General features: G+C 45.8%; 1 protein-coding gene across 2 annotated transcripts in view; it reads left to right on the top strand.

Moving 5' to 3' along the window:
• The first annotated feature begins 11377 nt into the window (after positions 1–11377).
• Positions 11378–22806, top strand: part of LOC140216108 (uncharacterized) — a 58043-nt gene continuing 46614 nt past the window's right edge. For both annotated transcript variants that reach the window (XM_072286433.1, XM_072286432.1), the window contains exon 1: positions 11378–14444. The gene's annotated coding sequence lies outside the window, so the exon portion shown is untranslated. The remainder of the gene's footprint in view (positions 14445–22806) is intronic.

The following is a 22806-nucleotide window of genomic DNA, read 5'->3' as shown; positions in this document are numbered from 1 at the left end:
TCTTATTTTTTTTCTCAGTTAGACGGGTGTAACGCCAATCGCAGAACCAATTCAGACTGCATCACCGCATTGTGTTGCAGTGGATGTACGGCCATTGTGGCCATACAATGCAATTTTAACGCAGACCCCTTGCCGGAGCTGCACTTGGCAATTCGACTCAAGAATGGATGCTGCGCGGCCACTTGAATCACTTACTCGCCACATCACACTACGAGGGCATTCGCCGGGTTTCACAAACTCACGCTTGCACTCCCGTCCCTAACTTGCACCTTCGCCTGCCACCTGGACTATCCCGTCGCGAAACAACTTTACTGTGTCGCGTGTGGTTGGGCGTCGCATTTACGAATGCAGATTCCTTCTTAATATGGATGACCAACAGTGCGGCGTGCAATTTATACGGGTGCGATGATACTCTAGAGCAGCTTCCGTGTCACTGCCCATTCTTTGACACTGCACGACGCACTTTACAAGCTAAACTCAACCTGTTAGATTATAAAGCTCTCTCGGAAGAAAAGATCCTCAGATCATGGTTTGTGCATTCTTGCATGCAAAAGGCCACAAAAGCCCTCTTGCCTTTTGTGAAGGATACTGGATTGCACGAACGCTTGTGACAGCGGAGATTCATCTGCGACTGACTCTGTAAATGACTGACTCTATTATTTCTCTTCACTCTTCTTATCTATTCTTCCCCTTTCCCCCTCCTAGAGTGCAGGGTAGCCAACGGGCACGTCCTTGATTAACCTCCCCTTTCTCTCTTCGTTTCTCTCTCTCTCTCGACGCAGACAATCAAAATACCATTTTGGAGGAAACACGCGGAGACTCTGGTGTCTACTGCCGCGTGGCGTTCACAGCATTCTATGTGATGAGGCGAAATTTCTATATGGGCAACTTCAAAAAATTTATCCCTCTTGTGATTTTAACATGCCGCTAGGTCTCACTATTGCATACTACACACTGCACCAATCCACGCCTCCACCGCACCAGGGGCAACGTGGGTTACACCAACTACTTTAAACTGCAACTTCTGCTATTGGACTTGCGAATGTATTCGTTGTTCAATGTTCCCAAGGAGAGTACAGTAGGTTCTATTTAACTTCAGTCGTTCGTTATCAAATAGACGATCTGTGAACGCTGCGCTGCATTTGCACCACAACCGAGTCAAACTTGAAAATGCGAGACATTCTCAGCCCATGGAGAAGCATAGCTTACGCACTGCGTGCAGCGAAAGCACTTCTGATATTTTTCATAGCTACTTACCTTAGTGAAACTTTGTGAACAGTTCCCAGTATGTATGCGTATCTGTGGATTTATGTGCCGATTGTGTGTTTCTGCGATCACTCTATATATTGACACCCGTAGTACATTAACTTTTTCCGATGACCATCTTTCGCTGTCTACAGCCAAGTTATCGCTCCGCGCAAGACGCGCCTGCATGTAACCAAAATTTCCACAACGCAGTAAAAGAGTTGGATTCGTGACTCACGTTTTGGCACTGCCTTCTTCGCCGTCACCACAGTGTGACAATATCGCATTTTTCACCCAACACAGGAAGTAGCACGCCAGGAAGTCATTCACGTGAACATCTCCAGCATTTCACTAACAGAACTCAAGAGAAAAAAGTAATTTGAGGTGCATTAACAAATGAAATCCTTCTACAATGCTAAACAAAGCCCCTCTTACTGTAAAGAGAGGCTTGGTAAGTCATAAAAGAGGGAGAGAGTGATTGGAGAGAGGAAAATGCACTATTTTTTTTTCAACCCTTTAGGGAGCGCGATTTAGCGCCTTGGGAAACGGGAGGGGGATATAAGGAACAAAAAAAGAGAGAGAGAAGGCCGGGGCGGCCACAGAGCACTTGGCTGTCAGCGGTTGCCAGGCGGCGTATTCACAAGTTACACAACAGCTCCGAGTTCTGGGCTTTGTGACCGCCTCGAAGATGCAAGAATGAAAGGTGGGTAGCGACGCCTCCTTGAAGTTCCCGCACCAGACCGCCGTAACAACATTTTGATGGCGCTTGCTCGGCCCGAGTTAATTTAGAGATAGACTACAGGGTATTCTAAAAGGGCTCAAAGGAAAACTTGGAAAGCTTGAACGGCTTAGCTACTGAATAACAGCGGTCCAGATGCAAATTCAAATGCATTATGAAATCTGTGACGTCCCACTTTCCTGCCGGCGCTTCGGTTTCTGAGCGAAATTCAAGAAATAGAACTTTGGATTTCATTTTTTCTTTTCACAATTAACATATTGCAGCATAATTTATGAAAATAACGTTTTTAAATAATCATTTGCTTCTGAACAGGTTTAGCCTTTCTATTTATCTCATTAAAGACAGCATCTAGCTCTCCGCTATTCAGACTTCATTCCGTTACACTTGATTTCTCTGGTAAAAAAGTAATGTGCGACGTGGAATACAGCAGCGCAACCGCCTAATGGTAATATTTTCATATATTTTTAGGTACCGATTAAAAGAACAATCAGAATTCCAATCCTTATCACAAATATTCGACCGCAGGAAAACGAAATCTTAATGGCGACATTTTGTCACGAAACGATGGATCGATAAAGTGGTCTGGTTTGACGTCTCGAAGCAGCAGACAGACAATCAGAAATGCCGTAATGAAAACTACGGATTAATGTTGGGAAGATGGGGTTCACGCGAACCGCGTTACACGAGCTGTTTTGCATATTTATTTTATTCATTTATTTATATACAAATACTGCTGTCTCAAAATTGAGACATAGCAGGAGTGGGTAAGTACATCAAGATAACATACAATCAACATGTCACATGTAAACGAACTTCGTCTACAAAACGCTCAAGTGGCAATTCTCGGAGATTAGTATGTAGCGTGTTCCACAATTCAATGGTAAATGGCAAGAAAGAAAATTTGAAGCTATCTAAGTGAACTCGAAAGGGAACAATATTCAAGGGATTGGCTCTTCGCGTTACACGTGCCGAGGACCCAACAAATGTCACAGGTACGTCGACAATGACAGAAGCATGTACAATTTTGTGCAACATTATAATCCTTTCACATATGCGCCTATGTGCCAACGGCTCAAGCGATAGCAGGCCAGCATGCAGAGAAGGGGAGAAATTGCGATCGTATCGATTATAAATAAATCTAATAGCTTTCTTCTGCACAGCCTCAAGCTTTGATACATCAGATACGCAGTGGGGTGACCAGACAACAGATGCATATTCTAGAGACAACAGAGCATATTCTATATATACGTCCTCATCGGAATGCCGCCGCTGTGGATCTTGTTACGGGTGACTATTTTTGTCAGAACTGCGAACAATAGCCTCCGTCGGTGTTGACGAGCCTGGAAAGGCTAAAAGAGCCAAAAGCAGCTACGAGTTGCGAGATAAAAGAAGCGATAAGATTATGCCCCTCGCCTTCTCGACGTGGCTTCTGCCCTTTGAACTGCTCGCCACTTATCAGCTACTACATACCTCATCACCGTCGTTATAGCTTCCGATTAACTCATCGATGCCTGAACGTGAAAGCCGATCTGTACCCTGTGACAACTGTAAAATGAAAGCTGACACAACTCGGTCGTCATATTCCGCTGAAGGTACTGTAGAGCCGTGGTAAACGAGACGGACACACGTCTTTTCGGTAACAAGGTCTAGTTTATTCTGTCCAAAAAGAGAATTGAGCGGGCGCGCGCAGCGCGCCGGAAGTGGCGAGGGCTTTAGAGAGAGAGAGGAGAAAAGAGGGAAAAGGAGAATAGAGAAGTGCGGTGCGCGGACCTAGTGCGAAAGGAAAGCAGTAAACAAAGTAATAAGAAAAGGGAGCTCGCGCACGACGTTCGGCACAGTGAGTCGGATCATGTGTCCGTGTGCCTGGTGTCCAACACTCGCGAAGGTCCGCTTACGGGAGGCCCGCGGGACGCCCCGCGGAGTTTATGGCTGCGGGGGTGGTGCGCAGCTCCATCGCCGCGCCGCTAGAGTACAATTTCGAAAATGCCCCTGCTGAGTGGTAGGCGTGGCGCATTTCTTTCTTATCGTTTCTCTGGTTTGACCCAGCTGGCTGGAAACAATATTTAGCTTTTCTGTACCTGGCGATATGTTATCGCTGTTCGGTCCCCCTGACTCGACGAACCAAGGCACAGCTAAATTATTTTTTTTTATATTTATATCCGATGCAGCAATATGCAATAACGGCCGCGCGCAAGTAATTACGCCTGCTTTATAAAACATCTATATATATGCTGCTGAAATTATTGACCATGAGTCAGTGTAACGAGCTGTGCAAGCCAAGTGTAAATCCAACGTTGTCAATATACGTGTATTAGTGAGATCGGCGAAGTTGGAATCTGCCTGACACTCTGTTATTTTTTTCTAACTTTCCGTTCGGCATCAAAAAAAAATCTACTCGTAATTGTGAAGCCTGGTCTTTTGCATAAAGTTCGAGTGGTCCACCTCGCGGTCTACGAGTCCAGTTGAGAAAGCCTGGCGACAGGGTGGAGTCAGCCCGGGGCATGCGTGCAACCCGGCACAGAAGACTGTGCAGATGTGACTCCAGAACTAGCGCACGGCAGAATGGACAGCTCAAAGAGGTGTCCATTCTGGTGTCAGTATGTTAGGTGTCAGTACATTTCCACTGTAAGCGACTGGATAGTGTGACAACCGCACTTACTCAATCTCTTCGGAGTGATACCCCCCGGCCTTGAATGGTGAGGCCACCCGAGAGGCCAGAACCACGTCAAAGTATGAGAGCTCGCGTGGCGCACCGAAGTTTCTCTTCTGTGAGGCCCATAGAAGGTTCCTTGGGACGCGGTGCACCGCAGAGAGCACTGGCCTAAAAAAAGGCGCCGCGGTTAAAGGCGCCGTGTTTTCACCAACTCCGCTTTGATTGGAATAACGTTAGTGATATCTGGGTGTCAGTGTGCGGCGTGTATGCGAACTCCCGGTCTCACAGCGCGCATGCTGCGTACTCGACAAGGCAGCATCCGCGTGATATGATATATATACGCCGCTCGGCGCTAACAAACGACGTGCGCTGCCAGCAGCCTAGACTGCGTCACTTATTTACGACCGACGGCTCAATGGCCGCCGGCGTCAATTCGACTCGTGCACGAACCTCGCGCGTGTGTGCAGCTGCACTGACCAGTCCGACGCACACTCGTGTGCGCCTTCGACTGCGTGCAACTGGTCGTTGATTCGTTATTATAGGAGAATATAAAAACGCAGTGACGTGCTCACTGACAAATAAGTATATTTATCTGTTCTACGTAATGAAAAATAAATCCGTGCATAAAGCATGTGCGTATAATGACGGATCGCTGCTATCTCCAACACGCACAGACCTTCTTAATGGAATATAGCGCACTGCAGTCGATGGATTCTCTTATCTATGTAAATTTATTTGATTTGACCATTGGATGTGTGCCACTGGGCTTTGCTCATTCTTGGTCAACTCTGCCAAATTGTGTATGCGCCACTGGGACGCAAGAAAGGTATACTATCCTTGAATGTGGTTAGAGACCTGTCGTATAGGTCGCCATCCGCGCACCTGCAATCGCCGTTCCTCCCTCGACGAGCATTATCCACCGCGGTGGTCCTCCGTGCGTCGACGCGTAGCCATCGCACACTGTCCATCTGCCCAATTTGATGTTCGCATTTTGGCGCAGATTGCGATTGCGAACGTGGAAAGTGCATGATATTAATGCCGTGACCTTTACGCTGCTTAAATTGTATCAGATCGTGTACGCTGCACATGATGAGAATAAACACTATTATGCACATAAGTATTTAGTTTTATAGTATCTGATTAATCGCTTCACTAAAGTTTTGATACATATACCGGTTAGTTCACATAGACTGAACCAAGCCTTGAAAAACAAAATGCCCGTCATGTTTGCGTAGTCGCTTTGGTGTTACGCTGCTAACCCGAGGACACGGGATCGAATCCCGGCCATGGCGACCGCATTTCAATGGGGGCGACAAGCAAAAAGTGTCCGTGTACCATGCAGTGGGTGCACGTTAATCAGCCCCAGGTGGTCAGTATAATCCGGAGTCCCCCACTATACAATGTGTCTCACAAGCTGAGCGTGATTCTGGCACGTAAAACCTCAGCATTTAGTTAATTCTTTAAAAAAATAGTTCATCTTAAGCGACAGAGACGAAAGCATATTGCTAGTAGACGCCTTAGTTACTCAGATAATTTTTGTACATGTAGTTAACTAAGTAGTTTCGTTCAATTATGCAAACATTTAACTATTTGTTTTGAGTCATACATTTAAATGTAAGAGTTGTAGAGCGCGTTCGGAGCACTCAGTGAAGTTGTTTCAATGATGTCACCTGTTACGTGGTTCTATTTTTTTCCTATCTCTGCAGAAAGCCTGCGAAATATGAAAAAGAGGAGGTAAACAGCGCATATTGGAGGGTTTCCCGCAATAACTGAATGAAACTTACGCCTGTGCGCCTGCGCTCCCAGTTCGCAGCGCTCTCAACCGCACTTCCAAAGAACGAAGGCCGCATGTCTCTTACAAAAACGGCCCCGGCATCCAAGCATTCACGTGAGCACAGTCATTGTGAATATGGAAGTATACCATCGAAATAAGTCGGCTTTGTAAGCGGATTGAAAGACACAATCGTAGGCTTGTTTTGCGACGAGCATATAGGTTTCGTTCTTTCAAAACACGCTTGAGAGCGCTGAAAACATACGCGCAAGGCTCATTGAAGTCATTCTCCTAATATTTCATTGGCTGTCTTCAGAGCTCGGAAACGAGAGCCAAAAAAAATATGATGTGATGGAAACAACTTCGTTTGGGTGTTTCTCAGCACGCTCTAAAACATTTAACTTCAAGCTTATGCCTTGTTATCTGTATCTAAAAATTCCCGTAATTGGCCTTAGCGTTGCGGCCGGAACAAAGCCTCCCTTCTCCGCCGGCCAAGAACAGAACACGTGCTCAAGGTTGCGCGGACATAGTATAACTTTAGTGTCTAGAATAGCCAACTAATTACGCTTAAGGTATACTCTGAGTAACACACGATGATTTCTAACGATATGCCTTTGATCCCGATCGCCTAACATGCATTTACTACTCCTTTTTTTAAAGCTTCACTCAAGTGACGTGAAACACCCGATAGATTTACTAGTGTGCTTTTGATCTACATTTCTTCTATTTCCCTTCGAAGTTCTTTCGGTCATTGTCACTCCAGCGCCATAAAGAAATATGCTTACTGCATTCTCGTTTTTGAAACAGCTATCCAGCTGTCCACTGCAGCACAATCGAGCAGGAGTTCGCATGGTACAGTCCTTCCGCAAACTCTGAGTGTGTGTGTTTAGGGTTATAGTGCAGAAGCACAAACGCCCTACCCCTCCGCTCCCCCTATCTTCTTTCGATGCCTCGCCGATATCCACTGACAAAAATTTCATCCAACCGCAATAGCAAACAGTGTCGGTATCGCGCCTAACTCTATGTCGTTAACGCACTGATTGCCAAAACCAACAGCACGAAATTTTTAACCTCACCCACAACGTGGTCTTATCACTCGGATCTAGTTTCACCAAAAATGGTCCATTTTAACGAAGCAATTCTCATTTCTTCTTCTTCCTCTCTCTCTCTCGCTCCCCCGTTCATTTTGTTTTCTCTTTTTTTTTTCAGCGAAACTATTTACCTGTAGCCCCCGTATGCATACCCGCATGCGTTCCCAGACTGGGTGGCTTGCGTTCGTATCGTGGACATTAATGTGCGCTCAGCCGACTATTTGGAGGAGTGGGGGAAAGAGCGCCTGTGCACGTGGCCTACGCCTCCGTGGTTATCACGTCACGCGCGTCGGAGGTGCCGGCGCGGCTGCAGCAGCGGTTGCGGCAGACTCATGGGAGGTGCGGTGACCGCGGCGACGCTTGTGTCGCCGTAGTGTGGTGCCGTATTGAAGATGTGTACGATTTCAAAATGTATGCAGCTCCTGTGTGCAACCTAAACAGCATCGCTGGTAATCCGTCCCCATATGAATGTTACGGCCCCACAATCTTTTTTCTTTTTTTTTCTTTGTAAGTAGGCGGCGTTAGACGCTGAGAAGGCGTGATCATGGACAGCGACGTAGATTTGATTTCATGGCATCGTGTTGGGAACATCAAAAAGAAAGGACGGAAGACTTTAGCGATTCATTCGGCTCTGAACTCCTTTGTAGCGGCATGCTACATTCTATTGTGCACCGCGAAGACAACCTTGCTTGCTTGCTTGCTTGCTTGCTTGCTTGCTTGCTTGCTTGCTTGCTTGCTTGCTTGCTTGCTTGCTTGCTTGCTTGCTTGCTTGCTTGCTTGATGCCGTCGTGTGCTGAGCTAGCGAAAGAAATAGCAACACTACATGCCGAAATGAAATCAATGCAAGAAAGTCTTAGCATGTTTAATGGACTGTATGAATCCGTGAAAGCACAGAATGAGACCATTTTGAAGGAAAATAAGCTGTTAAAGGATGAAAACGCAAAGCTGTCTCAACGTCTCATGTCTCTAGAGCAGTATTCCCGACTGAACAACGTTGAAGTAAAAGGCATTCCCGTCACGGAAGGTGAAAACTGCCTGGCTGTAATACAAACCATTGGTGAAAAGATTGGCTGTCCTATCGTGCCCTCCGACATTGACATTGCTCATCGTGTCCCCGCAAAAAAAGGACAAGAACATTATCGCACGATTCTGTTCCAGGTCGAAGCGCACTGAATTCATTAGTAAAGCTAAAAAGGCTAAGCTCACCACATCAACCATTGGATTTTCGCGAAACAATGATTCCCCGTTTTTCGTGAATGATCACCTCACGCCAGAGAACAAGCGACTTTTCGCGCAAGCTCTCGAATCGAAGAAGACTAAAGGATGGCGATTCCTCTGGACAGAAAACTGCGCAATCAAAGCTAGAAAGACTGAGAATAGCCGCGTTTATCGCATCTCAGGCGTAAGGGATCTGGCTATCTTTACATAATCAGTGCGCCTGCACTCCCGTTTTTCCGAAGTAAATCCTCACCATGAATAGAGGCATGTTTTCATGTGATCAGGTGAAAACGTTGTTACACGACAAATCGCCCAAATTTTCGTTCATTCACTGCAATATTCGAAGTCTGCGCAAACATAATGATGACCTTTTGAACTTCCTTACTTTACTCAACCATAATTTTTTGTTAATATGCCTGTCTGAAACATGGCTAACACCGGTAGATGGCAATCTATTTGGTCTGCCAGGATATACCAGTGAATATAGTTACCGTGGGGTTCAGCGAAGTGGCGGATCTGCCATTTTTGTGAATTCGTCGATTTCGTACACTCGTCGTCATGATCTTTCGTTCCGCAATTTGTTGTGCGAGTCAGTCTGGCTGGAGTTCGACCGGAATGTCCTGTCCCCCAATAACCGGAATACAATCCTGGCGTCCGTTTATCGTTCCCCGTCATCGTCGTATTCGGACTTTTGTTCGCAGCTAGAAGAAATACTCAGTGTCTTAACCAATGAAAATAAGAACATCATCATTTGTGGTGACATTAACATCAACATACTTAATCCCAACTGTCAGTCATGCTCTGATTATACCAACTGCTTATTTAGCTACGGTTTCTCTTCCTTAATTGATGTTCCAACCAGGTGCGACACTTCTGGTTCTGGCACATTGATAGATCATATATTTTCCTCATCCTCTTCTGATTATACCACTGGAGTAATAGATTATTTCATTACTGACCACTATCCTCTGTTCTTCCTTCTGGGTGTCGCAAAACGTACGCAGTGTCACCAATATTCCAAAAATTATTTCAATGAAACGTTGTTTATACAGAAGGTACAAGGCACTTGTTGGGAGAGCGTTTCTCAGGAGAACTGTCCTGACAGGGCGTACTCGATATTTTTATCAACAATAACAAACTATATCAATGAGTGCACAACTCATGTGTCCTTTCAGCAAAGATTCTCGTCTCCCAGAAATCCATGGATTACAAATGCGTTGCTGCGCTCTATAACAAAAAAGAATAATCTTCACAAAAAGGTGAGACTGCAGCCGTTCAACACAGCGTTGCGAACTAAATTTAAGAATTATAGCAATATCCTTTCTGGTATCCTTAAACGCGCAAAACGGGACTATTATGAAAGACGGATAATTCAGAACGGAATGAATACCAGGCGTAATTGGGAGCTTATTAAAGAATTTCTTAATATTACAGAGTCTAACAAGCGCATTAAAAAAATAATTTACGACAACGAGGAATGCACAACCGAGGCTGACATATCAAATGCTTTTAGTGATCATTTTGCCACTTGCCAGAACACGCTATCTCCTAGTGTTTTACGCCATCTCCCACGTTGCCCTCAGTCATTTTTCCTTCGACCGGTTTCTTCCGAAGAAGTTTTAAAGGTAATTTCTTCTCTTAATGTTACTGGACCTGGCCTAGATTCTATTCAGCCTTATAAAATAAAACTGGTTGAGGCAGACATATCATTTGTTTTTGCAGATATCGTTAACAAAATTTTTAGCACAGGCATATTTCCTGATTTGATGAAACATGGTGAAGTAATCCCTGTGTTCAAAAAGGGTTCTCGTGAAAACATTAATAACTACCGCCCAATTTGCATTTTGCCGTTTTTTAGTAAGGTCATTGAAAAACTTATTTACACTCGTCTAATGCACTATCTCAATAAATTTAATTTTCTTTCTCCATTCCAATTTGGTTTCAGGCAGAATTATTCGACGGAATCGGCATTAATTACCTTAACGGATAACATTAAACGCTTTATTGACGAAGGGTTTGTTGCAGGAGCCATATTCATCGATCTAACAAAAGCCTTTGACACTCTAGATCATTCTATTCTGTATAAGCTCGTATCTTTCGGTATTACTGGCCCACCTTTAAATCTTATTCGTAGCTACTTGTCTAACAGGTCTCAAGTAGTGTATCTTAATGGCCAATTCTCTTCTACTAAAGTAATTAACTGTGGCGTTCCCCAAGGCTCTATACTAGGCCCATTGTTGTTCTTATTATTTATAAATGATCTACCTAATGTACTTACCAATGGTAACTGCTTGTTATATGCTGATGACACGACCATCTACTCATCACAAAAATCGCTTACCGCACTTCAAGACACACTTAACACTGACCTTAACAATGTGTATTCCTGGTGCACTGATAATAAACTTCAAATCAATCCTTTAAAAACAACCTTTGTACTATTTCATAATCCACAAACGCCGATTTCTTCTCCAATAACTGTCTCGTTAAATACTTATGTTATACCGACATCTGATACTGTTAAATTTCTGGGTATTACTCTCGACAAACACCTTAAGTTGAATAGCCATGCCAACTCTCTAATAAAAAAGGTTTCATTTGGCCTCCGCATTATCATTAAAACACGCGCATTCTTCCACCCTCATATTATTTATTTATTTATTTATCATACTGTTTATCTTCATGGGGTAATACATATGCCATTCATATCAAACCGCTTCAACGTCTTCAAAATCAGGCAATAAAATTAATGACCTTTAGCTCATTCCGCTGCCATACTTTACCTATCTATCAACGTCTTAACGTTTTACCCATTCAACAGCTGTTCTATCATAAGTTGTCACTCATTACATTTCGTCTTTCATCGTGAAATAACCTTAGACAGTCTTCCTTTTGATAACCTCATGAACAAAAATAATACTAGGTTTTCAGAACGCTATAACCTTCTATTACCTAAAATCAGATCTAACTATGGTAAATTTACACTTCGTTTCTATGGTATTTCACTGTGGAATCGCATCCCTGTTAATACTGTTAGCAGAACCATCTTTTCATTTGTCATAAATATATTTTCATATTTATTAAATTTTGTTTACATTATTTCTGTTATTGTATCGTTAGGCTTCATATTTCTGTAAAACACTTTGTATTTTTCTTTGTTCGTAATATACAGAAGAGCCAAATTTTTGTTACAGATTACTAGATATTCCTGCTTATGATTATTTATTGTAATATAACTGTATTACGCTGTTTTTAATATATATCTAATTGTCTTCTATTTATTTGCACTTGTTCCCTACGAATTGTATTTCTTGACGCATTTTCTTTTGTTTTGTTTGTTTATTCGCCCTCTACTTGCTGCTCTAATACTCTTATGCATCCACTAATGATAGGAGGTCCACCTGGCAGTTTCTAACTCTGGGACCTCCTGATGCTGTATATAATATGTAAGCCCGTTACTTGTACATGCAATAACAATAAACTTGAACTTGAACTTGAACTTGAACTTGAACTTTTGCTTGCTTTGCTTTGCTTTGCTTGCTTGCTTGCTTGCTTGCTTTGCTTTGCTTTGCTTTGCTTTGCTTTGCTTGCTTGCTTGCTTGCTTGCTTGCTTGCTTGCTTGCTTACTTGCTTTGCTTTGCTTTGCTTTGCTTTGCTTTGCTTTGCTTTGCTTTGCTTTGCTCGCTCGCTCGCTCCCTCGCTCCCTATATCAAGGTGCGTACCCACTACGGGGGATTGGTCACGGTAAAGTTCTTGTGCCGGCTTGACAGCTTTTTCCTTAAGTAATTGCGCTCACCCACTACGGAGAATGTGCAATAATGCAAAAGTTATAGGCTTGTGTGGGTGCGGGGGTGCAGTTGGAGGACAATCTAATAAAGTGAGAATCTGAAGTATGAAATATGCAAAATTATATTTAATATATAACTATAACTTATAGCATATTAGAGAAAGAAAAGTGTTGTTTAGATAAATAAGTTGTGACTTTATCTCTATGGTGATGTATGCAACGACCTTTCGCAGCATGCATGTCGTATAAATCGAAATACATGCACACACTTAATTAAGCACTTCCAGGCTCTCAATGTCTAAAAAGACTACGTGTTTAGTTCTATTGTAGTGTTTTATGGAATGTTACATTCGCCACTGTTGAACCAAAAGCTTGTGTTCTTCTGTGTGGGTTTTTTTTTCTTTTAGCTGGTGGTTCGTTTTATTATGTGAAAATTTCTTATTCAGACAAGTTTAGTTTCTTTTATGTGTCATTATTGGTGTCTTTGTTTGTTGGTTTCTTATGATATGACTAATAAAAATTGGGCTCCTCGGTGTCCTTTCTTCTCGTTCATCATGGTGATATTGGCTTTTAGTCACTGTAATACGTTTGCAGAAGTTGTGTAAGGCAGTCCTATTTTCCATTTTCATCATTCAGCAGGAGAACGTCGAAGCCCCTATACCTGCCCAACGTTTTGGTAGCTTGGCACTTCAGATTAGCTTTAAATTTGACGTTTCCTTACAGTGTTTCGAAATTTAGCGTTTGTGTAAATCCCCGTTTAAGCCACCAAGGATGATGCAGTTGCTGAGTTAAAACTTCGTGGTTTTCGCAATCGGTGAGTCGTTCTGAAGGTCCCGTGAAAATTTCTCTGTGGCCAAATTTACTTCTACAACTAAACGGGGGGGAATCAGTCCCTTTTGATCTATGTCGCAAAATACTGGGCTGTATGGTCGTTTTGAAACGCCTCCTTGAGCTCATCAATTTTACGAAGGGGACAAATCGTCTCTATCATACCTTTAAATTAAGCAAATATTTATGCGGACGACAATGATTGGCCCATAAGCTCAGGTATTTTCGACTTAGCCAGTCCCTTGTGATACTAACCTTGAACAATACGCGCGATATCATAGCATCGAATACGCGTGATGATGGCACTCAATAACGTTCATATTATGAGCCCGAGATTGCAGCATTTTCCTATTTGACGTCTCCATTTGAGTAGCGAAGTGCATTGCACCTCTCCAAGATATAACCGTGAATATGCGATGTGTACTAGCTGACGAAAACGACAATCACGATTGTGTAGTATCTCGGTTCGAACGGTATAGCAGTTACATTCTCAATTCAATGTGCAGTGACAAAATCATTAAAACCGATCGCGCCACCTCCACGTCGCGGCTGCCAATACGTGTCATCGACCGCCCTCGTTTCCGCGCTTCCGTTCCGCGGACAGGCGCTCGTAATGCTGTCGTTCGGGGAGCAGCAGCAGTTAGCAGCCGATCACACGCCGAACGCGCGCTTGTTCGCCATTCGACGTGCCGTATGTATGCACACGAGTCGACTCCGCAGTCGTTCACAAACCGCTTCCACCTCCGGTCTAGTCTCTCGCGAGATGCATTCACTTCACAAACAAGGCGACGCCTGGAAAGAACACAATCGTCTGAGGCCAGCGCGCACGGGGCGTTGAAGAGCTGACTGCGAGTATCGGAGCTCTAGCAGAGAGCGGAGGGAGGGGAGGACGCGAGGAGCGCGCTGTGATAACAGAACACCCTTCCTCCTCCTCTCCTCCGCAGGCCTGCCTCTTGCCTCCTCCTCTTGCTCAGTCCATTCCACGCCCGATAAGCCACCACCGAACAAACTGCACCTCGCGCCGACACCGACCGCTAAACACGCCCCGACAAGCTTTGCAGACGGCACGCAACCTCGCTCCGAGAGGGACCACGGCATCGCCGGCGGACGGGGTAAGAGGAACTCTTACGTCTCTTCTCTCGCACGCGCTGCATTAAATAGCCGCGTGATTCCCGCCTGCTAGGCACACGGCGCGACGGCGCCGCTGCAGCTTGCGCAAGGCAGGCTGGCTTCGCCTGCCTGCCTGCCTGCCTACACCTGCACCTGGCACGGCCGCAGCGGCCGCGTCGGGACGAGCGGCAGTTGGCGGCTTATATACGCGGTTTGTGCGGACGGAACGCAAGTTGGGGCTGTGTGCAAAAAAACTCACGCTCTCACCTCACCTGATTCGTTCGCGGCAGCGGCTGGGGAGACGCGCGTTATCTTCAACAGGAGCTCGCGAGGCTTAGCGGTGTAGGACCGGGCAGCGCTGAAACGTGCGATATCGAGATGCACGCCCCTCACGACCCAAGGAGTGTCGAAACCCAGCCGATCGCGATGTAGCGGCGTAGAAAGCGGAGTGCCGTCTCCTCGATTGCCCCTTCGCTGAGCGAAGCTGCTTGCGACTTCCTTAATTTAAGCGCTGGTGAGTCGCTTAGAGAATTCGGAATGAGCTAATTTTGTCACCAAGGTGACGTTCGTGGAGTTCGAAATGCGAACTTGAAGAACTCCGTCACGAATTATAATGATGCAGCAACGCGTGGTAGACCAAAAATATTTATAAAATATTTGCATTCGGAAAGCGCTCCTTAGTCGAGGTGCACTGAACCACGGCCAACGGTGTTGTTTATACAGCCGCGAAGCTCAATACTTCCACAGCGTTAGGCACTTGTATTCTGTTCCGGTGATCTATCGTGCCGTTTATCACCTGTCACCGAATTAAATGTTCAATTGGTATTGTATAACAAGCTTTTTGCTCTAGAACTTGGATGAGGTCATCATCAGCGAAACGCGAATGAGTCGAGCGATGGTGAACGGTAGCAGGAAACTTCGCCTGCGCAAAATGACCCCAAAGTTGCGTCAGCTCTGTGTTCACATTGTAGCGCCAATGGTGTGTATTACGCGCCACAATCTGGCGCACTGGCGAGATGCTGTTGCTTGTAAGCGTGAAGGGGAAGCAGTCCGGCAGCACAGAATGACCGACGCCGTCTTTCGCCAGAAGTGAGCCTGCAGGCGCAACCTTAAAATTTAACGCTCAAGAAAGTGGCAGTTTTCATAACTGGGTTTCTTTTTGGCGCCTGCGTAGTAAACGCAGTTCTTATCAAAGCGAAACGGCAAAGTCTTCCTTGCGTATACCATCCCGTGGGTTCGCTTGGTTCGGTCGGTCTTTATCTCGGTCGCTGGTCGGGTTCTCGCCGACTAGGATCCTCCTCACTCTTTAAAACTAAGAAAGATGCGTGTCCGGCGGCGAGATTAGAACCTCCCCCCGATTGGGTACATGTCGCGCCAACGTCAACTAGCTGTTTGAGATGATCGCCGCGTGTTGATGATGATTATGATTTCCACACTATGGTGCATACCCACAATGGGGGCTCGGCCAAGAAGCATGTTGGCATGTTGGTTGTGCTGATTTGCATACTATGGCACATACCCGAAACTACACCCGAAACTGCGAATTAGCGGAGAGGTGACCCGTGCATTTAGGATAAACAAAAAGACACGAAGAAATACAAGTCAATATAATAGTTGTCACACTGCGCACAGCACGGGTACGTGAGAGTCCATGCGCGCTCGCCAGTTTCCTTTAGGTCAAAGATGCAGGAATGAAATGGGCAGATTCATCGCATTTCGCTAACCGCTTCGCAGAAGCTTCGCTTCACATAAATTCCAAAGTATGAGTTGGATCTGCATAAGTGCTTTTCATTCTAAGGTAATCGGTGGCTATTTCTGTTTTACAAGCTACAAAAGTTAGCATTGGCTGCGAACAAATGAATCAGTCGATTTCCCGAATATCCGTACTGATTTTGCTACAGCCCTATTCTGTTGTGGCGTTGCTACAGAGAACTGATTTCGAAGCATTAAAAGGAATGGTCTCAGCGCTCAGCGGCGTGTGTCGCTACATAGTATGTATTTGGTCTGCTTGCGTCTTTTGCCGTGACACAGTTACTAAGGGATTCTTATCAAGGAATGTGCATCGCATAGCACAGATTATGCCAGTCGAGCCAGAGTGAAATCTTGTATAGCTCTTGTCTTAGAACTTTTTCTATACTGTACTGCTTGTAGTCATTGTTCTGACAATGTATGCCGACCTAGTGGAGGTGTATGCACCAATACAATAAAAGCAAGCTTTGCATCATTGTCAGCGACAAGTGCTTTGGCCCATTACTCTGAAAATATATATACATTATGTCAGAAAGGCTAGACTGCTCAACTTAACGAATGTATGAACGGTTTCCTGTTTGTTGCACGTCGTCAGACTCGTCAGTCTGCTTTTTGTTGTATATGAGCATCTCTTCCTCTTCTCCTGCCATTTATGCGACGTCTTTCAAGCTAACCAATAGCTCGCGCCACCTATGTAACGCGTCCTGCATCTGTACAGGGTGAATAAACAGTTCTGCTTGTGCTCTCGACCCGGCTGCTCCTGTGTCCGATTCGCTCCAGCAGCAACACAACATGGTGTCAGCGTAATCGGAAGCACACCGCAACTGTGCCCCCCCCCCCCCACCCTCTCAACGCATTCCTGCAATCACCGGCACACTTCGAGCTAGGCGACAACCCGCAACAAGCCTAGGAGGACTGGAAAAAAGCGCACACCATCTACGAACAAGCCTGTGAGCACACTAGGAAACCCGCAGCCACGCGAAAAGGCCCCTCTCTCCATGTTCTCGGGGCCTGCGGCCGCCATGGCGCCCAGACGTTTTCCCCTTTACCTCCGACGGCCGACGGCGTGCTGCCGACGGATGAAATTACCAACATCCTCTAACAGTTGGACGCCTCCTACAAGCCATAAAAAAACGTACTGCAGGTGTCTGCTGTCTTTAACGCATTGAAGCAAAAAGAAAACCAAACATTCAACGCGTTTGTAACGGACCTGCGGAGGCAAGCAGAATAATGCGACTTTGGAGAGAAAAAAGGCCGACCCATTGGCGATCGCATCGTTGTAGAAATAAGCGACGAAACACTATGAGAGAGCCTTTCGTGCGAACGAGGCTCAATGCTCGACAGAATATGAACCCGTTCAAGGCAGCGGAAATTTGCAAAAAGCACGTAAAAGAACTTGAAGAGCCGAAGCTTGAAGCAGAAACCATTCAAAAGCAGAAGCAACTCAAACGGAACTCGCATCAGTCATCAACATCGAGGAACCAGCAACTCAAGCCACAGATGAAACCGCAACACAGATGTTCACGCTGTGGAACAACGCACAATCCGCGCGAATGCCCAGCGTATGGCTCCGACTGTTACAACATGACAAAGTCGGGCATTTCGCCAGCATGTGTAGGCAAGGCCAATGAGCCAGCATAACCTCACGCCAGCACATAGGTATGCTGAAGCAGGCACAGCAACATGATCACCAACGAGACCTTTTCTTGGAGAGCCTAGACCTCCTCAACATAAAAAATGAAAACCCTCCCCCTACCGGAAACAGGGGTCATGCGAAGCTTGTCCAACGCTTGAGGAGGAGTTGGTTAGTTTTAGAAGAGAGTTGGTTAGTTAGTGGATCGGCTCGGCGCTGTCGTTGTGGCTTCGGCGATGGCAGCCCGAACTTCTGGATTGGCCGGGCGTTGTCGTTGTGCTTCGACTTGAGCTTACCGAAGCTCTGGGTTCGCCCGGCGAGCACGAACACGTTTACTGGCCCGCTCCCACTGCCGTTCCTTCAACAAATCCTGCTCTTCGGCAGAACGAACGGAACGTGGCCTCCCCATCTGACTGGCGGGCCTGAAGTGGCGCGAAACGGCGAGCGCCCGAGGCGAGCGAACACGCGATCACACCCTTTCCTTCCTCTGGAGAGAAAGACGCGCGCCTTTTCTTGCGTCTACTTCTTCATGCATATAAAACGCCGCTTTAAAGGGCGCGTATGATGAACCGAAACTGGCTGAATCGTGGCCTGGTCATTTAATGTATAGTGATCGGTAAAATGGAGGCGGAGATATCATGGACAGTAAGGTTGCGATCTTGTACGCGTTCCAAAATAGAACGGAGGCGGTCCGTTCCACCGAGCCACACACGATTGGTGAATTTGAACCGTGGCTTATGCCATGACGTCAATTGCGCCGTGATATCTGCTGTCAATCATTCCGTGTCGTCGGCTATCGGACGAATACAATGGAACGGACCGCCTATTTCGCGACGTAAAGAACGGACCGTCTCCGTTCTATTTTGGAACGCGTACAAGATCGCACCCTAAATCTTTGTATAACGTTTTACGCGACACAGAGTAGAAGTATTCAGTAGAACACCGAACTGTCAGGAAACGAACCGCCAAGTAAACTTCTTGCATGAAACCCCACAAGCATAAACATGAAGAAAAATTGGAAGAAACAACTAAATCAGGTAATGCATTAACAAGTGTGGCTTGCATGAATGACCGAATTATAGGATGTGAAGTATTGCGAAAGAAAAATAAGAAATGAGGCACTATTTGCCGCACATAAAGATGTACTAAGCCCAGCCCACCTTCACTAACAGGCCTAAAAATATTGTCTCGCCTCATCGGCTCAAAAGTTGAAGACCATACGAAGGTTGCAAAGATTCGGTGGAAGCGTTGGGTGTTGAGGCTGTCACAATGAATAACTTCCAATACATAGTAAATTTTTGTTGCCGAGAACTTATTGCAGGCTTCGGCTTCCCAAAAATAGCAAGTCGGTGTGGAACGAATGTCTGGGCGTAACATTGCAGGGCCGAAACCCGTTCTTTCCAATAGTGTGCATTTAATTTATATGCATCTAGCGGCACGCCAAGATACTTTGGCGGGACATGGGTCCACTTAACGCCTGCAAACTGTTCTGGTGTATAGCACCATGAGCCAAACAATAAGCCTAAACTTTTCGAGGAGTTCATTCGTGATCCTTATACGCTGCCAAATTCCTCTATTGTCGATACTACCTTTTCAACACTGGACTTATCCGCGCAGAAGAACGCTAGGTCATCTGCATAAGCTAAGACATTTACTTCATTACCCAGTATATTGAAGCCATGGATGTAACTCGACTGAATTACGCTTAAGCACAGCGGCTCCAGGTAAAGGGCGAATAGTAGTGCGGACATCGGGCAACCTTGTTTTACTGAAGAACAAATAGAAACAGGTTCGGAGAGATGGCCATTAATAACTAAACGAGTAGAAGAACATGTGTAGCAAAGCCTAAGGCCCTTTAAGCACAACGGAGCCTACATTGGCATGCTCCAGAAGAGAAAATAAATAGAGTGACGGACCCGATCAAAAGCTTTAGCAAGGTCTACCTGGAGCATTGCAAGTGTACGGGCGATATGTATATTGGTTTGAATGGATCGGCCCCTAATTATGTATACATCCCCTTGCTGCAAAACATTCTTTTATAAACTTCATAGTGAAACCATACCGGTAAAAACATGGCTACATAAAAAGGGCACCTTTGTCTCTTCTGTTAACTGTCGCCTTATTGATGTACCAGAGACAATTGAACGTTGCTTTATTAGCTGCACCGACGCCGTCCTATTTTGGTATGTCCTCCAACAGACCTTAAAAATGACTTTGAAATTAATGCCCATACTGTGCGATACCTGTTGCCGACCTCCGATAATAATGCACCTTTCGATATGTTTTTTCTCATGGGAATGCACAGCTTGTGGAAAACGCGAATGCTGGACCGAAACGCCGAAACGATTGTACCTACAAGGGTTCATTTCATCCAGATGACACTACACCTAAAACATGTTTATGATGGACTTGATATACAACAGGACTGGGACCCCATTTTGGTAATGTGCTTATCCTTACCACCCTCCCAAAGTGCAACCAACGTTTCCACACACAGTATGAACGCTGCCCTTTCCGTGTGTGACTTTCATTGTGCCCTCCATTATATGACTATGCACAACTGGTGAATGTCGGGTTGAAAGCTACTGTAATAAATACCATGAAAGAAAAAAAAAACGAAAGTGGCGGAATCGATTAACATGGTGGTCTCGGAACCCGGAGGTCGCTGACTCAAATCCACAGCCCGACAAGTAATTTTTATTTTCGCGCAGCTTGAGTTTTTTCGTACGGCAACACCAACACCGACGCCGACACGAGTGGGGCAATACAAGCTTCGCGTGAAAAGCAACTCCTAACGAGGCCGCTACACCTCCCACAAGCGCATAGGTCTGCTGGACGATCCACAACAGCAGGATCACCGACAAGATTTCTTCTGGGAAAATCTAGAACTGCACAACATAAACTACTCGGAATGGGTAGAAACGGTCAGCCTAAAAAGATACAGCGTCACCTTCAAGCCAGTCACCGGCTCCGACGCAAACATAATCCCCAAGAATCAATTCAGCTCTTGGCCAATCTCGGCCATGGCGGTCGCATTTCGATGGGGGCGAAATGCGAAAACATTCGCGTACTTAGATTTAGGTGCACGTTAAAGAACCCCAGGTGGTTCAAATTTCCGGAGTCCTCCACTACTGCGTGCCTCATAATCATATCGTGGTTTTAACACGTAAAACCCCATAATGTAATTATTTTTTTATTTTTAGCACTAGGGCATCGCAACCTACGTTCAAGCCAACAACGGCACAAGTGACTACGTACACGGAACAAGACACCTCCCATCGAGGCCAAATACGAGCTGCGCTGCGCAACTGAAGAAAACAAGCGCAGCATAAGGTTCCTCGTCGTTATCCAACCGCTGAAACCGATTTTGGGCGCCAGCGCATGCAAAGTCTTGAATCTCATAACGAGAAGACAACCGCAGCGAACGACGTTAGCTGGTGCACAGCAACGAAACGGCCTCAAAATGTGCTCGACGACGTTCCTGGTGTACTTGAAGGCATCGGAAAACTGTCTGGGGTATATGCCATACAGCTGAGGGAAGGAGTAACTCCCACGGCGTCAGCTCCACGCCGTGTACTCAGCGCATTAGAGCACAAAGTCAAGGCATAACTGCAACGAATGGAACAGAATGTAATCATTCCAAAAGTCTCAGAGCCTTCCGGCTGGGCCCATCCGGTTGTTGTCATGAACAAAGAAAGAGGACAGCGTCCGAATGCCTCCTGAGCTCGACTAACAAGCCACTGAAAGTGTCTTCGAACGGCAACTCACCGTCAAGCCCTACTTCGACAATGTTTCAGTGGCATCACAAAACGTTGAAGGACAGGCGGCAGACCTCAGAAATGTGCTCAGAGTAGCACGCGCAACCTTGACTTCATGGAGGGCAAGCTCCAGCTAAGTTTGCCAATAACGACGTACTTGGGTCATCAACTCACACCTCGAGATCGAGAATGGTCAGTCGCAAAGGACCATAGAAAGCACCAATCCCATGAAGAAAAAGGCAGCAGATGAAGGCAAGGACCTCGCATTAGTGCTACTTGACCATCTCTCAGCGCAAACATAGGACGACATTCCCCAGCTCGGCTCCTAATGGACTGAAATCTGCACACATTCCAATCTTCCCTACCGACAGCACTTAAACGGAGCTTCCAAACAGCACTTCATTACATGCGCCTCCAGCAAATGCAAAAGGCACAGCCCAAACATGGTGACTCCTACACAAGAAACTCTCCAACCACCAATTCTTGGCCAGCCTGTGTGATTTCGCCACAATCAAAACTCGCACAAAGCCACAGTGGTCAACGTTGGAACCTCGTAGATGAGCCGTAAAGACACACACCGGAGGCACCTTTCTCGGAAACCGCATGCATCAACGACCAAGACCTGCGGAACAGACGGCTATCGAAACTTCACCAGAGGACTACGACATTGCCGAGCCAAGTACATCAGCGTACAGCCCAGGGTAGCCACCAGTCCCAGCTCAGCAGGTTCAACCTCATTCAGGTCCACTTCAAACTACTTGTTTCGGAACAAGGATCAAGCCCCAGCTTGAGAAGCGACTTCACATAACTAGATTAAACGTCGCTTTATGTTTTTCGTAACTTGCAATAACTATCGAATCGACTTTTATAAGCGGCATATTTCTTAACTAGAATGCCGATTCTGATTAAAAAGAAGGCCATGCTACATATATATGAGCATCGCTTCCTCTTCTCCTGCCATCTATGCGACGTCTTTCAAGTTAACCGGCAGCTCGACCCACCTATCGAACGCGTCCTGCAGGGTACAGACTCTGTACAGCTTTTTAATAAGCTCAGTTCCACTTCTGCTCTCGACTCAGCAACAACACAAGATAACCCTTTCTTTTACGGCAAACAAGTGTCAATGACCCTTTTCTATTTCGCATTACCATCTTTGACGGCGGGGAAAAAACCTGGACATAAAAGGAAATAACTGTGCTTACAGGAAGCGAATAGAGTCGGGTA

This window comes from Dermacentor andersoni, chromosome 2, assembly GCF_023375885.2.
Source record: "Dermacentor andersoni chromosome 2, qqDerAnde1_hic_scaffold, whole genome shotgun sequence".
Lineage (NCBI taxonomy): Eukaryota > Metazoa > Arthropoda > Arachnida > Ixodida > Ixodidae > Dermacentor > Dermacentor andersoni.
This window is presented reverse-complemented; position numbering and strand designations above follow the sequence as displayed.